The following is a 22,084-nucleotide window of genomic DNA, read 5'->3' on the forward strand; positions in this document are numbered from 1 at the left end:
ACATTGTCTCCAGTTAAACCTACTCATCACACTCTAGTAACTTAACTTTGTTTTCATTTTAATTTGCTTAGTCATATAGTTTGGAGAATTTTGGAACTGCTTGTGTTTTCAACTTTCATACTTCTGAAAATCAGCTGGGGCAGGAAATCTTCACATAAAAGTATTGGTTTTCTCTTCAGAATCAGACAAAATAATTTAGTGCTAGGGAAAAAAAAGTAGATGTTCAAGCTTGACAAAACAATTTCAAGTAAAAAAATAAAATGTAAATATGAAACAACAAAGCCAACTTACTTCTGGCACACACACAAAAATCGAAGTCAGTACTGAAAGAATAATTCTCTGAAATGTGTTGAACATGGAGCAAGTGTACAACCCCTGGAGAAGCATACATTGAAGGTCACCCTGAGACACGGGGGAGTTCTAGTTTCTTTATTTGAACATTATCTCATTATTTTTCTTGGCATTTCCCAGTTCATGTAAGGATTGTTTCCACATGGTGGTTTTAAAATCACCATTTATAATTCATATTATTGCTCCAATCAGGGATGTGTTGGGATCTCAAGACAAACCATAGGGAGTTATTGAGTGAATAGTAATGAAATCATGAAGCTGAGAGGGCTGGTTATGTAGGAATCTTTCTTCTGGTTATATGGATCCCCTGGATGAATATTGAAGTAAACACCTGTGTCAGTCAGGGTTCTTCAGAGAAACAGAGCCAATAGGGTATACATACGTGTGTGTGTTTATTAATTTATGTAAGGAATTGGCTCATGTGATTCTGGGGGCTGGCAAATGTAATATCCATAAGGCAGGTCAGTAAAAATCTCGGGCTAGTTGATGTTGCGGTTCTGATTCTGAAATTTGTAGGACAGACCAGCAAGCTGGAGACTCGGATAGGATTTATATGTTGCAACCTAGAGTCAGAATTCCTTCTTCTCTGAGAAACCTCAGGCCTTGCTCTTAGACCTTAAACCAGTTAGATGATGGCCACCCACATTATCAAGGGCAGTCTCCTGTACTTAAAGTCAACAGATTGTAGGTGTTAATCACGTCTAAAAACTACCTTCACACCAATATCTAGACTAGTATTTGACCAGAAAAATGTACCACAGCATAGTCAAGTTAACATAAAAAATTAACCCATCACCATAACCCTGTATGGATACTTGTCCCCATCCCACACATTCCACCATGGCTTCAGACTGCTCTAAGACTTCCTCATGCTCTCCCTATTCAAGCCTTTCTCAAATTTCTCTTGGCCCTTACTCTCCCCCTCCCCAAATAATCATTCTTTCAAAATGCAAAAGTTTGTTTTTTTTTTTTTAAAGCAATTTGGTCAGGCTAATTTGCCGTTATATGCAAGTGGTAGCTAGAATTTCAGAAATCAAAGTAAAAATTTGGTGCATTTTTGGAGTAGAGGAGAAGCAATTTATATTGGTCATTTGCACTAAACTAGAATCACAAAACACATTCCATGAGGATCTGGCAGGTAACAGAAGTGATTAAAGTGGGCTTAGTCTGGAACCATTGGTCCAGTATTGAGAATGACAGCAAATTGGACAAGGCCTGACTCAGCTCATCTCTCTCCAGTCTTTGCTATATGGGAAGAGTCCAACATGGCTACATTTTTCACTTTTTCAATAAAATCTAGAAATCCACATTTGTAGGAGGCATTTCCCAATCATGAAAATGCCGTGCGGGCTGCCAGTTCAAGCCTCTATCCCTTATTTTTCCTTTGCCATCTCATTCTTTCCTGTGATTCTGAGTTCTTTCATAATCTGAAAGTTCAGTTTCCAAGTGTAACTCATCTGGAGAGAAGGAAAAGAGAGGAGGAAGACAGAAAGACTATACCTATGGCTCATTTGTCCAAAGCCAGGTGCTTCAAAGTTAGGGATTTTTTTGGTAAAGTCCTTCCCTGTATACGAAAGCCTGGTAGGCCTTGGCCATGCCTGTGAGGTTTGTTAATCAGGCATTTCTTCTCATAAGTTGTCACTCATTTTGAAAAGCCTAACTTCTCCTAGAAACATGCAGTTCATTGGACAACAAAATTAAGGATCAATGATAACAGCACTTCTGGACCTTGACACAAGGGATATTACACCTGAGATACTCAGAGAATAATCACATGATCCTAATTGGACTAGCTTCAGAAAGGAAGACAGAATGAGAAGCCATGGCCATCTTATTATTTGTCTATTTCTCCAGGCAGCGATGTTTCTACGCCTCTTTATTTATGTTTATGAAGGAAAATGCAAAGATTACTCAAGATGGAAAGGGTCCTTGCAACTTTCATGGGAGTGCATTTCTCCTGATTCACTTCTCTGTCCCCTACGGTTTGACATCTCTCCATGGTCTCTGAGCTACTTAAAGTGATGCTTCTATCTCTTCAGTCTGCATAAGATTCATCTGGGGGTGCTTAAGGATGCAGCTTCCCAGACCACACTCCAGAGACCCTGAGCCAATACACTTAAGGAATCTGCAGTTTGAAAGTGCACCAGATAAGGCGAACCAAGGATCCAACCTAAAGAACACTGCCCTAAGGGAAGGAAAATGGAATATGATGGGAAAAGACTAAGGGGGATTCCCTTCTAAACTGGAGACTCTACTTCAATAGTAATAAGTGATGACTGGCAGTTTATCTAAGAGTTACAAGGAAACCATGTGTGTAAAACTCAGTGCTTTTGCTTAAATGAACCTAGTTGTCTTCTGTTAATTGGGAGGCAAAGAAAAGACTTCCATGACAATTGGATTCCATGCCTTCAGTGGAACTCTGAACACTTTCACAAAAGATTGTAATGGGGAAATTTGCCCTGCTATAGCCAATGATCCAGAGTGTGTCTGCTCGGTGGTCAAGCGGAGAAGTTCACATACTGTTACTTATCTCTCCCCACACACCTAAATTCATTCTCCAAAGAATCGAAGAAGACTCACCAGGCCTTCGAATAAAAAGACTGATGCAGTATTTAAGTGGGATTTGAATTTAATTCCAAGTCTTCATAGATAAATGATTAAAAACATACTGTTCTCTATTTGCTACCTGAGAGAAACAACTGCAGACACACCTGCCCAGAAGCTCAGCTGCTGTGGAGCATCCAGGAAAACATGGTGTCTGTTTCTGAGGGATTTGTGTGTACCTGACAGTCAAATACTCTGTTCTCTGTAATGCCTCTAGGTAAACTGTTGATAATCTTAGAAACCCGTTAGCATGCTCGCTGCAGATGATCATGTCTCAGTGGCATATCTGAAAGGCTATGGGGCTAAAGGCCCTAGAGTCCTGCTACGATGAAAGACTTGGCTTATCTATGGAAAGAAAAGCATTTGAGGCAACTAAGATTAGCAACTTACTGTGTCTGGAATGCAATGTTTTTATCATGCGCTTCTGAAAGTCATATATACATGGTTGTGCTTAATGCAATAATTTATTAAATAGTGGGCCATTTTTCATTCCTTGTCTGCAGTGACTGATAAAATTTGCCACTTTAAATCATGAAATTGGAGAATAAGAGGAATGAGCCCTACTTAAGCTTTCTGATTTTTAAAAAGCCTTCATGCAGACAGCCTCAACCTAACGCACGCTGAAATAATCTGGAATACTTTTTTTAAAAAAAACATTTAGGCTGGGCATGGTGGCTCATGCCTGTAATCCCAGCACTTTGGGAAGCCAAGGCAGGCGGATCACCTGAGGTCAAGAGTTCGAGACCAGCCTGACTAACATGGTGAAACCCCATCTCTACTAAAAATACAAAAATTAGCCGGGCATGGTGGCGGGTGCCTGTAGTCTCAGCTACTCGGGAGGCTAAGGCAGGAGAATCGCTTGAACCCGGGAGGCAGAGGTTGCAGTGAGCCAAGATCGTGCCACTGCACTCCAGCCTGGTGACAGAGCAAGACTCCGTCAAAAATAATAATAATAATAATAATAATAGTTTCAGCCCCAGCCTAGACCATGAAATCAGAAACCCCAGTGCTGACTAGGTCATTTTAAACTCCCTTATTTGAGATACTCTAGGGCAGCCCTGGTGGTGAGCCACGGGCAATTATATACATTCAAACTCATGCTGATGGGTTGCCTTGCAAGTAAGACCATCTTTGAGATGGTCCCCTTTTGGAAGACACCTTAATAGCTAGATATCTGAAACACTTCATATCAAATTCTGTGCCATATTGAAGAGCCAAAGTGAGGGTTCACTAAGAAAGAGTAGATAGTAAAACAGTAAGTAAGAGGTAATTCTGACCTACAGCCAACAGTCACACTTTTATTTAAGTGATTCACATTCTAGAGATTATTTTGAAACATAAGAATCCACAGGTTTAGTTTGTATCTTTAGATGGAGGAAAAAAAAAACCCTAAGTGGAGTCTCAGTTAAGTTAAACAAATGTCATATCCTTCTTCTAGCTAAACAATGACTCCGCCACCGCCCCTACCCGCCTTCCATTATCATAGAATGGAAGAAGCAATGGCATGACTTATTTGTAACCCATGGGCAGGTCATTTAGAAAGTACTCTTCATACGTTTTCTCTGTTAGAGTCTGCAGCTAGTTGTCTGTATTAATTGCTAAGCAACAGGTTGGAAGTATGGTTTTATGAAGGGTTAGAGAGCCACAACAAAAACTGGAACAAAATCAGCCATACATATTTGCACTACCTTGGAACCCAGGCAAGGTGCTCAACAAACACTAGTTGACAGCTCCTCTCTTCCCAGTGAGCCTTAGTTCAGATTTAGAAGGGATGGGTGGTGGGGGGGAAAGCTGTCTAATAAACTGCCCAAGTACACTTGCATGCATCCTGGAGAACTCGGGCTACAAAGAAAATAAATCTACTCTTTCAACTTCAAGTCAAAGCCTACATTCTCTCCCCAAGGAACCTCAATTAAAACAGGGGGTCCTTCTTTTTATGTTCTCCCTTAAGGAAAAATTACCACAAGTTTTGTTTGGAAGTTCTCAGTCTTTTCTTTAGTGTTCTATTCTAAACAGAGTAAGTTACACACGATCTGAAAAATCTCCAGATGTTTGCAAAACTAAAAGTAAAAGAAATTGCTGAATCTTTTGTGCCTCTCCAAAACCCAAACTTGACCTTCCAGCAGGTGGGGTCTAGTTTTCTCAGAGGTCTGTGGAGGCGATGCACCCAGACTGCTTGGGCCAAAAGGTGCTCTAATCAAGCATGGGACCCTGGAGAGAGGCAGAGTCCCATTGCATCAAGGGTGAGCTTCCTCCAGGAGAGGCTGCACTAGGCTGCCACAGGAATTGATCCACGTTCGTGGAGTATAGCATTCTTCTCATGGTTCCTCCCTGCCCAGGGTTCAGGTCTCAGCTCAGAACATCATCTCCCAGAACATGCTCTCCCTGTGTTTGCAGCACATCGCCCTGCCATCCCCTTCATGGCCTTCCCCTCTATCTGTCAATGCCTGGTCTGTTTGTTCACTCATTTATCATTACTGTCCCTTCCCAACCATAAGAAGAGTAACTAAAAGAGAGACTTTGTGTGTTCTGCTCACTGCCTTACCCTCAGTCCCTAGCACAGTGCCAACTTTAATGGGTACTCAGTAAATACTAAATGAAGGAAAGAAGGAGTAAACAAAGGCAGGGATAAGTAAGTGAACCTTGAGAAAACACAAGGGTCAGAGGGAAGCACTGGACCAGGCAGACAGCAGGTGTGGTGAGTTTCCCAGGCCGTCTGAAGGGCACTGGTGCAGGGAGAGGCTGCGGAGAGTCTGCACGGGAGCCCAGAGGAAAGGAAGAAGGAGCTGAGAGAGGAGACACCCCGCACTCTCACCGGCCATTCCACAAGCACATATGTAAGACTCCGTTTCCCAGACTCTAATCTAGTCCATGCACTATGAACAATTAAAAATAAATATCATGATGCCTTCCAGGTCTGCAGCAGGGAGACCAGCACATAGACAGATATTATTTGGGAGATGTTAATAACCGTGAACATTTTCATCAACATCATCATCATCATCATCATCATCGTCATCATCATCATCACAGCTCACATTTATCGAGCGCTAACTATAGAGCAGGCACCACGCCAATTCCTTTACATGGATCTATTTATGTAATCCTCACAAAGCCACACCAAGTTATTACCTCTTTTTGTGCTGATCCAGAAACTGAGGTTAAGCCAATTGTCCAAGGTCACAAAACTAATGAATGGTCATAGGTAGGTAAAAGGTTAAGTGGTTTTAAAGAGAAACAGAGAGAGAGAAAGATACTGGAATCTAATAAAACTTAAAACTCTAGCTTAAAGAATGAGGCTGATTTCTCTCCTGGCTCCAGCAGGATTCGGGTGACCAGCTTCTAGCCAGGCTCCTTGAGCCCTCTTTTCTCAACTAGGCCTCAACTTTGGCCTCTGAAGACTTGAATAAACACTAACGTGGTTTCTAATAGCTCAAGGCCACATTTCTAGGATGACCCCATTCTTAAAGTGCCTGCCTGAGAAAACTCAAGACTCCCAAAAAAATTTACTCTTTGTTCCAGCCAACATCTGATGATAGGGCCCCTCTATGGAAGGGTAGGGGCCTAACTTCCGTAAGTGCCAGTGAGCAAACTCAAATGAGTTTCACATGGACCAACCACTCCTTCCTGATTTTTGTAATGTTTTATTTCCCTGACTCTACTCATCCTCCTCCATACTCCCTCATTCTCCCCTTAAAATGTCCAGTAACCTTTGTACAAAGCAGAGTTCAGCTTGCACTGAGCTTTTTCCCATTGCAATTGTTATTACTGATTAAAATCTGTTCTTACCACTTTAACTAGTGCCCAGCTTGGTTTATCTTTGACAACAGCTAGCAATCACCACCACAGTGGTAGAGCTAAGACCCATACCTGACTTCCAAGCAGCATGACTGGTAGGGGCAAATTAGTCTATCACTTTGTCAGGAGGAGAGAGGAGGGGCGAGGGCCAGGTCAGACAATGTACAAAGATTGATACTCAAAATAGGTCAAGCAGGGTAAAAACATATTTGCCAAGCAGATATAGGGGGAGGAGGGTTTATATACTCACAAGTGGTAACAACATGAGCAAATGTGAAAAATGTCAAGCTACAGTTTGTGTATTGAAAGTCAGTGGTCTAGTGGGGACATGGATGGAAGGGGTCAGGGATGGTGCATGCTGGCCCCAAGGTGAGGCAAAACTCATCCGGCAAAAACAAGGTGAATGGTCTTGTATTCTATGTCATGGAATCTGTGGGAAGTCGATAGCCATAAAATATTTTAGGCTGGGCGTGGTGGCTCACGCCTGTAATCCCAGCACTTTGGGAGACTGAGGTGGGCGGATCACCTGAGGTTGGGAGTTCGAGACCAGCCTGACCAACATGGAGAAACCCCATCTCTACTAAAAGTACAAAATCAGCCAGACATGGTGGCCCATGCCTGTAATCCCAGCTACTTGGGAAGGCTGAGGCAGGAGAATCGCTTGAACCTGGGAGGCGGAGGCTGCAGTGAGCCGAGATCGCGCCGTTACACTCCAGCTTGGGCAGCAAGAGCAAAACTCTGACTCAAAAAAAAAAAATTATACATATATATATATATATAGTGCAGGCCAAGGAGGGGATATAATGGTATCTCTTGTAGGATTATCTGAATTTTGGATTATCTCCTTGATATGGTTTTTTTGTGTCCCCACCCAAATCTCGTCTTGAACTGTAGCTCCCATAATTCCCACATAACCCGGTGGAAGATAATTGAATCATGGGGGTGGTTTTCCCCATACTGTTCTCATGGTACTGAATAAGTCTCATGAGATCTGATGGTTTTGTAACGGGTTTCACCTTTCGCTTGGCTCTCATTCTGTCTTGCCTGCCGCCACGTAAGACATGTGTTGCTTCCCCTTTGCTTTTCACCATGATTGTGAGGCCTTCCCAGCCATATGGAACTATGGGTCAATTAAGCCTCTTTACTCTATAAATTACCCAATCCCAGGTATGTCTTTATCAGCAGCATGAGAACAAACTAATATACTCTTTGAAAAAGAAGCTGTAACCCTATGCTGGCCAGCCACCTGCAGAGAGAATCCTACACCATGCAGGAAGCCCTAAGTCAAATGCAGCCAGGGGCTGTCTAGAACAGGTTCCCTTCCATTCAGAGGATTTGTATTTTTGATTTTCTGCAGGAAAAGTTGGAAAGTGTCTCACCCTAGATGGGAATTTTCTGCAACCAGAGGAGAGGAGGAACATAAAAATGCATGCCACCAAAAATTGTACACTAATTTTGCTAAAGATTGGAAAGTTATGCATACATTTTTGGTGGCAGTGTTGCTGCTTGTTCCCATGTAGGCTAATACTGACATTTGTTGGAACTCCCTAAGCACCCAGGTACTGGCAGAGGGGGGTGAACCAGAAGCATAACACAGCAACATAAAAATATCAGCCTAAAAAGATCATTGGTAGAAATTTAGTTGCTAATTAACAAGGAGCTAGATGGAAAGGTGACCTCAAACACATCAACAAGATTAGCACGTCGTTGTATAAGACACACTTTGTTGTGTTTTTCTCTTTACATGCACACACGCACACACACACACTTGTTTATCCAATCCTCCATTGATGGACAATTCATCAGTTTTAAAGACAGTGGAATGTGTGCCAAATTTCCTGTAACTAGATTCTATTTTGATGGTTTCATCCTTTTCATTTTTACAGCCCGTTGTTTTCTAGAGTCCCAAATCTGATTCTGAAAGTCACTTAACTTTACCTTCAAAGATTTCAGAACTGATCTGTTTCTGATACATCCATCCAATGAGGCAAAGCCACACACATATAACCTAATCTTGCTCCAGCTTACGTGATGAGCTCCACGACAGTGGCAGTGAGGAACTCATGCCAAATCCACCAATTGCCACCAGAATCCCATGGTGGAAGCTTGACTTAAGAAGGGAATCCTGTCAGATTCCCGGGCTTTCCAGCTATCTGTCTCTCTGTTAATGTCCTGACTGCTTTAACAAGCATGTAAAGCAGGTGCTATATTTGCCTTTCTGGTTTCTCTATGAAAAAAAATCCAGTGAACGTTTTCTTCAGTTCTAAACCAGTTTTTTTTACAATGCAGGTGCAGAGAGCTCCTCCTAAAAGCAAACAGTTTTTCAATTAGCTAAATATTTAGTCAGTCTACTACTCTAGTGAGAAAAGAGGTGGCTGTATTCTATATAAACTCATTCCTGTGTAGATCTCGAATGTATGTCTACTGTAGCTGGGTCATTTTGCTGTGCTGGAGGACACATTTTTTCCAGCCTCTGCAGCAGGATAGAATGCTTTTCGTCTCAGAATAGTTTGTATCTCTCTCTCTCTCTCTCACACACACACACACACACACACACACACACACACACGTTTAATATTAAGCATCTAAGCAACAAGCACTGATATGCAGGAGTTTATGCTCAGAGGTAGCTTAATGGGAAATTACAGCCTACCTTGAAAGACAACAAACAAATCACAAAAATAAGGTGGTGGAACGTGTGTCACACTTAAAAAATCAGCTCTCCCAGTATGAGACTTCGCCCCATTGTGCAGAACTGTCGTGTCCCCTCTCCAACAGAGAAATATTCTAAGGCAATTTCTCTAATTGTTTGGGTTGTATATGTCTAGAATGAGACCTGAGCAATCTGGACATAGGATAAAATATGATATGAAATTGTCTGTGTTCAGACCTTGACTCTTCCACTTTCTGGCTATGTGATATTGGCCAAGCGATTTCAGTTCTCCGTGACTCAATCTTCACACCTGTAAAATGGGACTAATAATAGCGCCTTCCTCACAAGGGTGGTTGTAAAGATTAGTATCTCTAAAGGGTTTAGACGAGTGCCTAGCACATGACAAGTGCTATTAAGCATTAGATATTATTTTTCTACAAAAAGAATATTTGTTCAATGAATGAGTGAATAAATTGATTTGATCTTTTCTTTTGATCCAAGTAGGATTAACTATAATGTGTTAATTATATAATCTGATTATAAAATCACATTTTATACACAGAAAATGTGAGTCAAGATGTACTTTATGGTGTTTATTGGTCCCTCTAGAAAGAGACTTTGCTCCTCCTGGATGGAAATACGTCGCCTAAGGTCGCGGAGACAAATTAGAAGCACAATCAGTACTGGAAATCTCTGTAGTGCCAGGGCTAAGACTGTGGCACTGTGGCTCCCCCAAGTCCAAGCATTCTGTTTTCCTATCTCAATTTCACCTTCTCTACTTGTAAATAACCCTGATAAAATTGCTGATCAAGCAATCATTTCTCTCTATGATTCAACCAGGAAATCTGAATTTGATTCATTTCTGAAATAATGAATTTGATTAATTTCTGGAAACATACAGTCATGAATAGATTGCAGTCTCACTGAGTCTCATGCTTGCTTTTCAAGTTTGACTTTTCAAAATCAGATTACATTATAGCTTTAAATTAAATGCTTCCTGATTGATTAAGAATAGACTGTTTTCTGCCTGTACTGTGGCTTCAAGGAAATAAGGATTGACATGATCCACAATGGAATACACGACGATTAGAACTTTTTTAAAGTGAAAAACTCCCTACGTGAAAAGATAAAAGTACACATATAGGTATTTCTTTACATGTATATTATTTAGAATCCAAATGGAAACTTGAAATCTAAGCATGGTGGTTTATTGTTTGACTGTAGTTTCTTATCCATTTAGGAATGGAGGTGTACAACTGTTTGTTTTGGGAAGGTATGTTAAGACGATGTGACATTCGCTTCAATTCTGAGCCAAAAAATAAACTCTGATCACATCCATATCTCCAGACTGCCCAGAGCAGGGAATGAATTTCAAGAAGTTGTCAAAATTAAGAATCACCCATGGTGTTTTTCCTTTTAAGTCGGCACATCTAGACTAAAATCCTGGAAAATAGAGGAATTCCAGACATGTATATTCATAAGTGTGTGAATGAAATGCCAACTTCAAGATCAAGGAATTAACCCAGAACTTGACACGGACAATCTTAGCACACAATGTGATTTGATCTTACCTCCAAACATGTTTTAAAATATATTTTACTATCAACTAATTAGTGCCTTACCCTCAGAAAGAAGAAAGGAAACGTATACCTATAAGCCTTCTCTACAGTTATTTCGCTAAGGCTTCAAGTATTAACAGAGCATATGAAGTAAATTAATTACAGTTCTTCAAGCATAAAATAAATTCATGAAAGATGGTTTAAAAGTTGATAGTATTTTGGCATCTGAAATTTGGGAGCGCTCTGGTTATTTCTCTATCTAGGCGAGTGAATGAAGAAATCTACACACACATGGGGCCAGCGTTTCGAAAGAGAGCATTTCTAACGGCATGTGAGATTTTGCACCTGTAATTATTTTGGGGTACAAAATTGGCTACACCAATAATTGCTCCTATAAACAGCTAATTGTAGCTGCTGTTAGCCACTTGTGGGTGTAATTAGCTGCTTGCCCTTAATCTTCATGGAATGCCCAATTCTCCCTGTAATTAGTCAATTGTAGACGCTGTTTCTTTCACAAGAGAGCAAAGACTGTGGGTTATCTCCTTTAAAATATTTTAGAGAAAATCTTTAAATTGGAATATCAATTTATGGCAAATGTGAACAGAAATCATTCCACCTTATAAAATGAATTGGAAGTAGTTTTAGTTTCCCTAACTGTGTCTTAGGGACTACAGGCTGAACACTGCTGCAGGGACGCATTTACAACAAAATCAATTATTACTGTCTATGTATTATGAACTGGTGTTATCATTTTTATTTTTTTAGTTTTACTTCTACTGGAAATGTATATAAAATGTTCAAAGTATCTCAGGGCAATTACGTAACAGAATCTTGCTATAAAGGGCTTCAACATTTAGAAAGTTTGTTTATACCATGGACTTCTAAAGCTTACTAAACTTAGAGGCAGAACTTACCAAAGTCTGTATTAAAACTGTGTTAGCTGCATGGCTTTGGGCATGCCGTTTAACTTCTCTAATCTCAGTATTCTCTTCCGTAAAGTGGAAACAATAATTCTTCCACTTCTGGAGGAGGTTGTGAAAATTGTAGGCACAGTTGCTGATCTTAATGTAGCAAGCAAAGTTTAGTTCTTCACAGTCATTGTAAAGCATAGCATCTTTCTCACTATAATGTTAAAACGTGGCTTTTATATTTGCTCCTCAAATAGGAAGATACCATAAGAAATAACATTTTTTTCTAACCATTTCCTGCTTTCTTGCTTGTGAATCTTTGGAATGGTGATCTTTTTTAAAAATAGAAAAGCATAAATATTTGAAAGTGGCAAATCTTAGTAGTTTATAATTAATTTTAAGATGCTATATTGATATACTGGCTGCATATGTGTTATATATTATAACAGAATGTATATACAAATATAAATTAGTACTATGTCAGTATCATCACTCTCTAAAATGTTGCAAGTAATTCTTAGAATTCTAATCCTAAGAGCATCTTATGAGTTCCAATTAAAGAGTAAGACAGCATATGGAGAACTGGCCAGGATATCAGTTGTGGGGCTGCCAAAAGAACCCCAGTCCTCAGGCCATATCTAGCCTGTTGGTCTTATACCACCAGCATTTTCCGATTGTTTAACTACAGAAGAAAAACTCTAAAGTATTTTACTACTCCTGGGGTAATTTCAAACATAGCTTTAAATGATAATGATTTTGGCATAAATCATTCTCTGCACAAAAGATGGTATATATCCTGATTATTATGTGAGCCTTTGTGTGTCTGTGTGTGTGTGTGTGTGTGTGTGCGTGTCTGTGTGGATAGATGAGTGAATAATGTTGTCATAAAATAGACTGGAAGCTTTGGGAGCTTGAAGCAATATCCTTCTTCACTAAACTGCTTTATTACTGCCATTCCCTCCCTCCTGGGCATGCAGTCAGCTGAGACTAGGCCAAATTGGCAGTCATTTTCGGAGAGCCTGGCAGGCCCGTGATCTCTGGGAGTTCCAGGGCTGCATTTCCTTCCCAACCAACCCTTCCAAGGGTCAGTAGCCACCCTGACTCCCGGGCTCCAGCTCGCCCGTACTGGGACATGAGTCAGGACCAATATAAATTTATATCTTAAAGTCATACTGTGAAGGCATGCTCTGCCCCCTGAGGTATTTTCACAGTGACAGTTCTCTTTCTGACCGCTTTCCTAATCCTCTAACTTCATAGCACATCATGCCAGAATTCTTGTAAGTGGCCAGAAGGAAGAAGGCTCTTCGGTGACCAAGGGGTTAACTTGATAACATAGTTTTTCTTAAAAAAAATAATTTGGGGAGATGTGTTGACTGTTGATAAGCAGACCTGAAATAATAATAGCAGAGGCTGCTTATCACGGGCAGGCAATAGTTCTATGACAATGTTCCAGCTGATGAAAAAAATGGGAACAAAAATTAATAGTGACAGTACTGGGAGAAACAAGCCATAAATTCGATACTAAGTCATAAAATACAGACTAACCCAATAAACACATGCTACTGTTATTATATTAATATTGTTAAAAATATCATAACATTTTAAAAATGGAATAGAGGTGAAAGAACACTTTTTTTTAGAGGTAATTTTCATTCGTTGTGGCTTAGAGGCAGAGGAATTTTTTTTTTTCTTTTACTAAAAATACTAAAACTCTAACTTGGGCAGCATAGTCAAGAACCTGACTTGGAAACAGAACAAACACAGGACGATCACATTTCTTCTCCAAAGAAGGGATGGAAGATGGAACTACCATTTATTGAGGGATTTTTTTAAATGAGGCAAGCACTTTGTATTCGTAATGTCAACTCATCATACAAATAATATTTGAGGCAGGATTTATTTTTCACATTTTTGAACTAAGAACAGTTAAGGACATTGTCCGAAGCAAGACAACTAGTAGGTGGCAGAGTTGAAATACAAATCGAAGGCTGTCTGGATTCCGAATTTATAAATCGGATGTTACAAGGACCAGAGCCTTAAGTATAGAAGAGACAAAAAGAGGGGGTCGGCTGTGACCCCCTCAGGGAACGTTAGGCCCATCTAATCAGCGCTGCTGGCACACAGTGACAGCTGACTGTCATCACTTCTAGACTGGCTGATTTTTCCAAATAAGCCAAGAATCTAGATTCTCATGTGAAACCTCACTTTTTAACCATGAGCATAAAGGATTCCGGCTGGGTCCCTTGAATTGCCCAATGACTGACTTTTGAGAGATTATCCTCTCAAGTCCTTATTCTTATGACCACTCCACACTTTTCCCACAAAAACAAAAACAAAAACAGAAACAAAAAACAGGCAAGGTTGTTTTGGAGATCTTTTTGAGGATTTTTGATTAATGCCTGTTTCACTTTAGATACTTATCCTTCAAGAAGTACTTTCATTCTAGACTCTCTTAGCCTAATATTGTGTCTTTCCCCTCTAGAAATCCCTAATCATGTCACAAATATTAATTGCGTTCAGTGAGAAGTGCATTGTCACGTAGAAAAGGAGAACACTAGTTACTGAGAAAGTTTCAAATCTGGTCCTCATCATTGGAGTTTTATTGCCTTATGAGAAGCTTGCATCAATTGCTTGACTTGTAAAGTGTAAAAGATCAATAATGAAAAGATGTCCTTCTTGAAAAGCATAAAGGACTTTAGCATTCTTATTTCCGATTGGTGAAATAGATACAATGAGGTCATGTGACTAGACCAAGTGTGTGCAACTCACTAAACATATACATAAAACTGAGTGTTCTACACTCTTGCCCAGATTTCTGGAAATGAATTTGATGATGGTGGCCCTCAAATGAATGTGCCAAAGCCGGCTAAATAAAAGGCCTTTAATATCCAGAGCCCCTTATTTGCCCAGCTTGAATATGACCAACATGACACACCAAATCAGGTGTCTGTATAAATTTCAGAAAATCACACTGGATTTATGAAGACTTATTTGCTAATGTTTTTAATCTCCCGGTGGCCAACCTTGTAAACAACAGAAATGAGTTCACTGCCGGCTACACATTTTATTTCCATTTCTGGTTGTTTTCTTCCCCCTTTATTTCAGCCCTCTATGTGTGATAGGCTTTCATTCTCGACAAGACATCAGAACTTGACTTAATAGGCAGCAGGGGTAAAATCGCCAGCTCTTTACATGTAGGGAATCCTGAGGTACATACAAGCCTCGCTCTAAGATGTGATAACGTAATCTAAAGCCAGGCCCAGCCTGTCAGTTCAGGTCTAAAGGGATTTGATTCAGTGTCAGAACCTTTGGCTCACAAGGTCACTTTCTGTTCTTGCTTTTCTTATAACAAAAGCAGGAAGGGGGGCCGGTGCGGTGATTCTGGGGTGTATGTGTGTGTGTGTGTGTGTGTGTCTGTGTGCTCGCGCGTGTGTGCATGCACACGTGTTTTATCAAGCCTTGCGAATTCCTCAGCTGCTGTTTGTTGAGCACAGGGCCTTTATTTCGGCCTCCTGAAACATTTTCATTAGACAGGAGCCTCTGAAGTATGCTCGAGACGTGGATAGCGCAACTCAAAATTGTAGGCCTCCCCAGAAGCAGCCTGATTGAAATCAGCACTGTGTCAGGGCCTGTCATATCTCAGAAAAGACATAAAACACACGGAAACATCAATAAGCAACAAGCTTCTGACAGCTCTGAGACATTCCAGCTGACAAGAAGAGAAAGGGGGTGAGGTTAGGGCTCAGGGGGGCTATTTAAAATGCCTAACAGCCAGCCGAAGTGTTGGCAGGCTTCAGGGAGGCCGAGAGAAGACAAGATAAAGTCTATCAGGTGATCACCTGGTTCGAGGTGGGCTCCTCCTTCCAAGGCCACTGGGATGAAACGATGACACAACTGCCGGCACCCCATCCCACCCCCTTTATTTTTAAATGTTCCTGAGAATCAAGCTGCATTTATAGTGTTGCCCAGACAACGTTTGTGCAAGAAAAGATTTTTTTAATGTTAAAAAGAGAAAAAAAAAGGAGAAATCTGTGAATTAAAGAATTCTGCTTCCAGCTACAATGTATGAAAATCAAAAAGGATTAACAAGGTTTTTTTTTTTCATTTAATTTCCTGTACACCAGAAGCTTTTGTTAAGAGATCAGAGATATTGCTATTTATTGAATTTTTAATATGATCTTTATTAAAAGGCAGCACACATGTTTGGGTTTCCTTCTCTCTCTCTTTTTTTAACATGCATGGATATAAAAATCAAAGGCCAGGAATGAACCATGGTTGTTTGATTTCAGTGCTTTTGTAACATGGGTGAAGATTTGGATATAGTACATATTTAAAACTGTTAAAGAAAAACAGATAAATGGCCCTCTACTTTTGAAAATGGTTTTTGGCCTTCGGAAAAAGGATTGGTCATTAGGTGTTAACCCTTCATGTGTGAAACTGTCTTGTAAACTACACAGTGCTATTTGTTTTTGTCATCTTTTTAATAAAAGCAAGAGCAAGAGAAAAAGAGTCCAATAATGAAGGAGAGGAAATTAATAGCATAAAAACTTAGGCTGCAGTTAGCACCCGCTATTGCACAAAAATGTATTGCCAAGTCCACCGCCCGGTTTGCTATGCTAGAGGAGCACTGGGATTCCCTTCCAGCCATCAAAATGCAGGGCAGGCAACAGCTGAAGTGGGAAGCCGGTCCACGTTACTGTGGATGACTAATTATAATAATCCAAGGAATGTGATCTGATTACCGGTGCCTTATGATTCCCTTGTATTACATCCTCTGTCTCTTACAACAGTCTTATGAGAAAATAAGTGTTTTTAGTCTGATGTTCACACACAAAAAAAACCTACAGAAAGTTTAAGTTTCTCCCCCACCAACCTACTAGAGAATTTTTTGTTTTATTAGAAGCACATCCTCTTCTTTGCAATTTTTCTTGCTCTTGTCGTCCAAGGAATCCTGGTGGTATTAGAAGCCTGGGAAGAAGGCATGCTTAGGCCTAATGACAGAGGAAGGAAAGAAAACTGAACAGAACAAAGTCAGAGCCAAGAGTTTCCATGTCTGGTAGTAAGTGGAGTCTTCAATACTGACGTGGTTCTGGCAGGGGCTGAGGGTCCTGGAAGGTTCCTCATTATTTCATGACTGCACTACAACCAAACTTCAGCCCACATCCCTGAAAGAACAGGGGACTGCAGGGAACGGTGGTCTGTCATGTTTTGTGCTATTTCCGTGTTCCTTTTGCATGCCCTCTTGGTTGGTTAGATAGGAAATCCAAATTAAAAGCCACCTTGTACCTGTAGAAGTTGGCATTCTGGCCAGTTTGGAAGTTATGCCAACCCTTTGTGAACCGGCTTAGTGAAACTTCCCAGGTTAACAATTGCTCAAGCTTGGGTTTAAAAAAAGTGTCTAGAAAGCATTTCTAGCCACACCAATCTACACTATGAATTCCTACTATCTTATTTAACCAGCTACAGGGAAAATCCCAACATTAAAAGCTCCTTTTAATGTCCTACCAAACACAGTTTGATTGGAAGTCTCTTGAGTCCAGCTCTATGGATGTTTATCCACGAACTTCTATTCCCTGGAACAACATCCAGAATAAAACTGAAGTTGAAGCAAAGCATTTTCTGTTTTTGCAGCCCTCTGGCTCTTTTGACATTTAAATTATAACAAAATAAGAAAATTTTAAAGTAATATGTGTGACTCACTATAAATGTGATGATGTGTGCTTCAGTATTTTTTAATGTTTATTATTCATTCTTTCATTAAAAAACTACTTAATATGGAAAACCAAATATTGTATGTTCTCCCTTATAAGTAGGAGCTAAGCTATGAGGATGCAAAGATATAAGAATGATATAATGGACTTTGGGGACTTGGGGGTTAAGGTTGGGAGGAGGCTGATGGATATAAGACTACGTATTAGGTACAATGTAATCTGCTCAGAAATTACCACTAAAGAACTTATTCATGTAACCAAAACCCACCTGTACTTCAAAAATTATTGAAATTAAAATTAAAATTAAAAAAATTAAAAACCTATTTACAAACCCAATGCTATCTTGCATTCAATAATATTATTATATATTAAACAAAATAAATTTTGATAGAAGCTACTTTCTCATCTTTATAATAATGTATAATATTTACTGTTGTGTTATTTTATGAATGATACTATTTTAATAAAGTTATTTGCATTCTGCCAAAAAAAAAACCACTTAGTGAACAACTTCTATATGTTAAGTGCATGCTGGATGTCAGGATTTATTGTTCAACCCTCTTTGGCTCCATGGTATTTTCTGGCATAGAATTTCTATTAAGGTAAACTATGGGGCTGGTAAGAAACTAATTTGATGCAGGCAGTTTTTCTATAATGATACCTATCTTGATAATTCCCAATGTTCAGATTTTAGGCTTGCGAGCAAATACTCAGTTTTCTGGGATCCATTAAGAGTTTTATTTTTAGGTTGGAGGAAACGAGGAATTTGTATAGACATAGAAGTTGTAGGGAGCTTTGTTTTTATTTGTGGCGAAAATATCATGCTGAAAAAAATATAGTGACCAATACTTATCAAAAGAAAGAGAACTGATGAAAAAAAATGTAGAAAGAAGCTGCATTTCTATATTATTCAAGCAATCATTTAAGATAGGGAACATATTCAGTGCTTCCCAGGATTTTTCATTATCTTACAAAGTTTAATAATTTTTTCATATCTTAAATGTTGATTATAACATTTAACAACTTTTTCTTTCAATTTTGACAGATATACAGTTGCACATCATCATGCTGAAACAGTATTTTAATGTACAACTAAACATACTTCATTTAATGGCTAAGGAAATAAAATCTAGAAAATTTACAGATAAACAAGTATTACAAGTCCAATAATTCATTCACAATGGATTCTCAAGAGAGAGTGATACAAAATGAACATTATGCACTATCTTATCTTTATTTGCATTTGTCAATTTTGCTGTGCACATGATCGGGACACTTTTTGCCCCTAAGAAGCATTTGTTACCTTCTCACTTGGAAGATCAGTGACTTTTGCCCCTTCTGACCATCACCCTTTCCCCGCAAAAGGGAACTGAACTCGGAAATTCACCTTTCTAATTAATACAGACAGTTGCGTGGTTTTAATAATAGTCTTCACATCTCTCTACTTGTCTGGAAGCCTCCAGAGGCGGAACATAACCGTTGCGGTTTCTATTGCCCCTGTTTTCATTCCACCGGGTGGTGGTTAGTAGAAGCTCCGTGGCAACTTTTAACAATTGAATACATTTTATCAAGCATTTTATATTAAATCGAACTGAACTTTTAAAAGCATGGGAGTTGCTCTGACGTAGGAGTCAGAGGCTTGGGCTTACAGAACAGACTTACTTTCAAATCCACAAAATATCTAATCTTAGTTGTGAGACCCAGAATTAGGAGATATGACTTCAATCTCACTAAGCTTGTTTCCTCATCTGCAAACAGGGAATAATACGGATCGTCGTGAGGATGAAATTAGCTCAGATAAAGTGCTTAGCGTAAAAGTTACTTAGTTACTTTAACTCTTACTGTTATCATGATTAAATAACTTTTTCAATATTGTTTTAGATAATTGCATTTTAATGAATGTCTTTGGCTTTGGATAGCTTTGTAAAGCATTATCAAATCCAAGTTCTGGAAATAACATGTCCCCCTTTTTTTTCCCTTCCAGATTATACTTAGTAGTCACCTAAGAAAAGAACTAACGAGCTCTTTGAATCATGATATATAGCAATTCGTATAATCCAAGAATCTCTTATTCTAGGAATTAAATATAATATTTATTTTCTGAACTCTTTGCTTTTTAAAACGTTCTTATATTTTAGTTGTTAATTGCATTAAAATTTAACATTTTTGAATCATTACATTGATGGCTAAAACTACACAACTAAGATTTGTTCTTCTAGTCAGAATATTTATTCGTAGAAATCTGATTATTAACTTCCTGGAAGATATTTATATAGAAAAAAGTTATGTGTTTTATTCCAAAAGAAAACAGAACAACAAATGAAAAGTCTTTAATGGGATGTTATTTACATGCTCTTTTTTCTGTCTATTTTTTCAAAACAAATGTCCCTATTGTATGAATTAGCCCATCAATGTTAGAATAGGCAGATAAATAAAATGTATCCAAATACCAAAGATGAGTTGGGAGGTCCTTTGGACTGTTCTCTTTTTTTTTTTTTTTTTTTTTGAGATGGAGCTCACTCTGTCGCCCAGGCTTGAGTGCAGTGTTGCCATCTCAGCTCACTGCAACCTCCACCTCCCTGGTTCAAGGGATACTCCTGCCTCAGACTCTCAAGTAGCAGGGACTACAGGTGCACACCACCACACTCGGCTAATTTTTGTATTTTTAGTAGAGACAGGGTTTCACCATGTTGGACAGGATGGTCTTGATCTCTTGACCTCGTGATCCACCCGCCTCAGCCTCCCAAAGGGCTGGGATTACAGGCGTGAGTCACTGTGCCAGTCCTAGACTGCTCTTCTACTGTGAAACCTCTCAAAAGGCCATTCATCTAGACGGCCTCATCCGTAATATTCTCAATGGCAGGACAGAACAATACCATCCTAGCGCTCACCGAAGCTCATAGTTTGACAGTACTCACATTTTATTGATTTCCTGGATTCTTCTGTTTGGGGAATGAAATGCTACTGACCTAAGTAGATATTTTCCATCCAGGCATATGACAGACAGCTATTGTAGACAACATCTCAAAAGAGGACTATTCTAAAATACACCCACCTGAAAAGTAGAGGTCACCAAGTGTGTTTCAACTGTAGGTTCTTTACCAAATGTGCATTTTTAATTCCTTCCCCCCTAAAAAGCACATTTTAGCTTTTCTATCTTTTCTATCAGATGTAGAATGAACACAATAGTAACATCTATCCTTGAAGGATTTTTGTGAGACTTAAATAATCCTTGGAAAGTACTTATTCCAGTGTCTCGACCATTGTAGGCATTCTGTAAATATTTTCTATTTTTAAATGTTACTATTTTATAATAAATCTAAATTTCCAACTTCAGAGTAGTAATATATTTGTTTGAATAAATGAATTACAGACAATAACACTGATAGAGAATTTTTGTTACTTTTAAAAGATTATAACATTTTGAAATAGAATTAAAGCTCCTGTCTAACTAGAATTACATGGTATGCAGTTAATATTTTTTAAAGCCATCTTGGTTTTCCCCTGAAAAAAAATCACTTTAATTTTTATATAAATATATGAAATTGTGTGAGTAAATAATATGTGAAAATCAGAGAGACTGAGGAAATGATTGACATCTGGATTAGTAATCTATTTTCATCATAACTTTGGAATGATTGTCAGAGGTATAACATAGGAGGGCAGCTCGTAACTTTCTCAAGAAATTAGGACAGTGAAAATGATCTCAAATTATTACAAGAGATTTGCATATATTCGTGCTGGCCCCTTATCAACAGCATTATTTGAGAACAAAGCAAACCACTAGGAATTGAATCTTCAATCTTTCTCTCTTTCTCTCTTTTTCACTAAAGGATACTATAACAAGAATTTGTGTTCATTTACACAGTATTGAAAGCAAGAGATGGGGAAGAAATGTTGAAATAATCTCGCTTTTTAATATATATGTTCAAATGGGGAGTGTTTATGATTCTGCCAAAAGGAGTACCAAGCAAATGATGCAACAGTGCTGTGAAAACTTTAACTCAGCTTTCTAACCATTTCAGTAGCTATTATGGTTACTATTTAAATTTATAATTTATTCTCTAAACAAGATATAGCTAAAAAATAAGAAAAAAAGAACATCCAAGTAAAAGAATTGTGTTATGATGGTTAAAAAAGAGCAGAATTAGAATTAAGCCAACACTTTCAAAGACTGGGACATTCTGCAGACACACTGGTCCATTCTCTTGAACAAGTAATGGTCACGGGACAGGAGATGTGCTGAACTGAAAGAGACTCGCAGGCATAGCAGCCAGTTTCAATGTGGGCTCTGCAATGTACCTTGTAAAAGATATGTAGGTTTAATCATGGAAGCCAAGCACAGCCTGAGTATCAGTAGATGAACATTTATTGAAATGGACACATGTAGATCATTGGCTGGAAAAAGCAGATTGCAAGAGCTGTGTGTATAGTATGATTTCATTTTACTAAAAATATATGCACAGTGAAAGATCCAGCAGATGCATAAACTGATAACTG

This window comes from Hylobates moloch, unplaced genomic scaffold, assembly GCF_009828535.3.
Source record: "Hylobates moloch isolate HMO894 unplaced genomic scaffold, HMol_V3 SCAFFOLD_14, whole genome shotgun sequence".
In the NCBI taxonomy this organism is placed as follows: Eukaryota; Metazoa; Chordata; class Mammalia; order Primates; family Hylobatidae; genus Hylobates; species Hylobates moloch.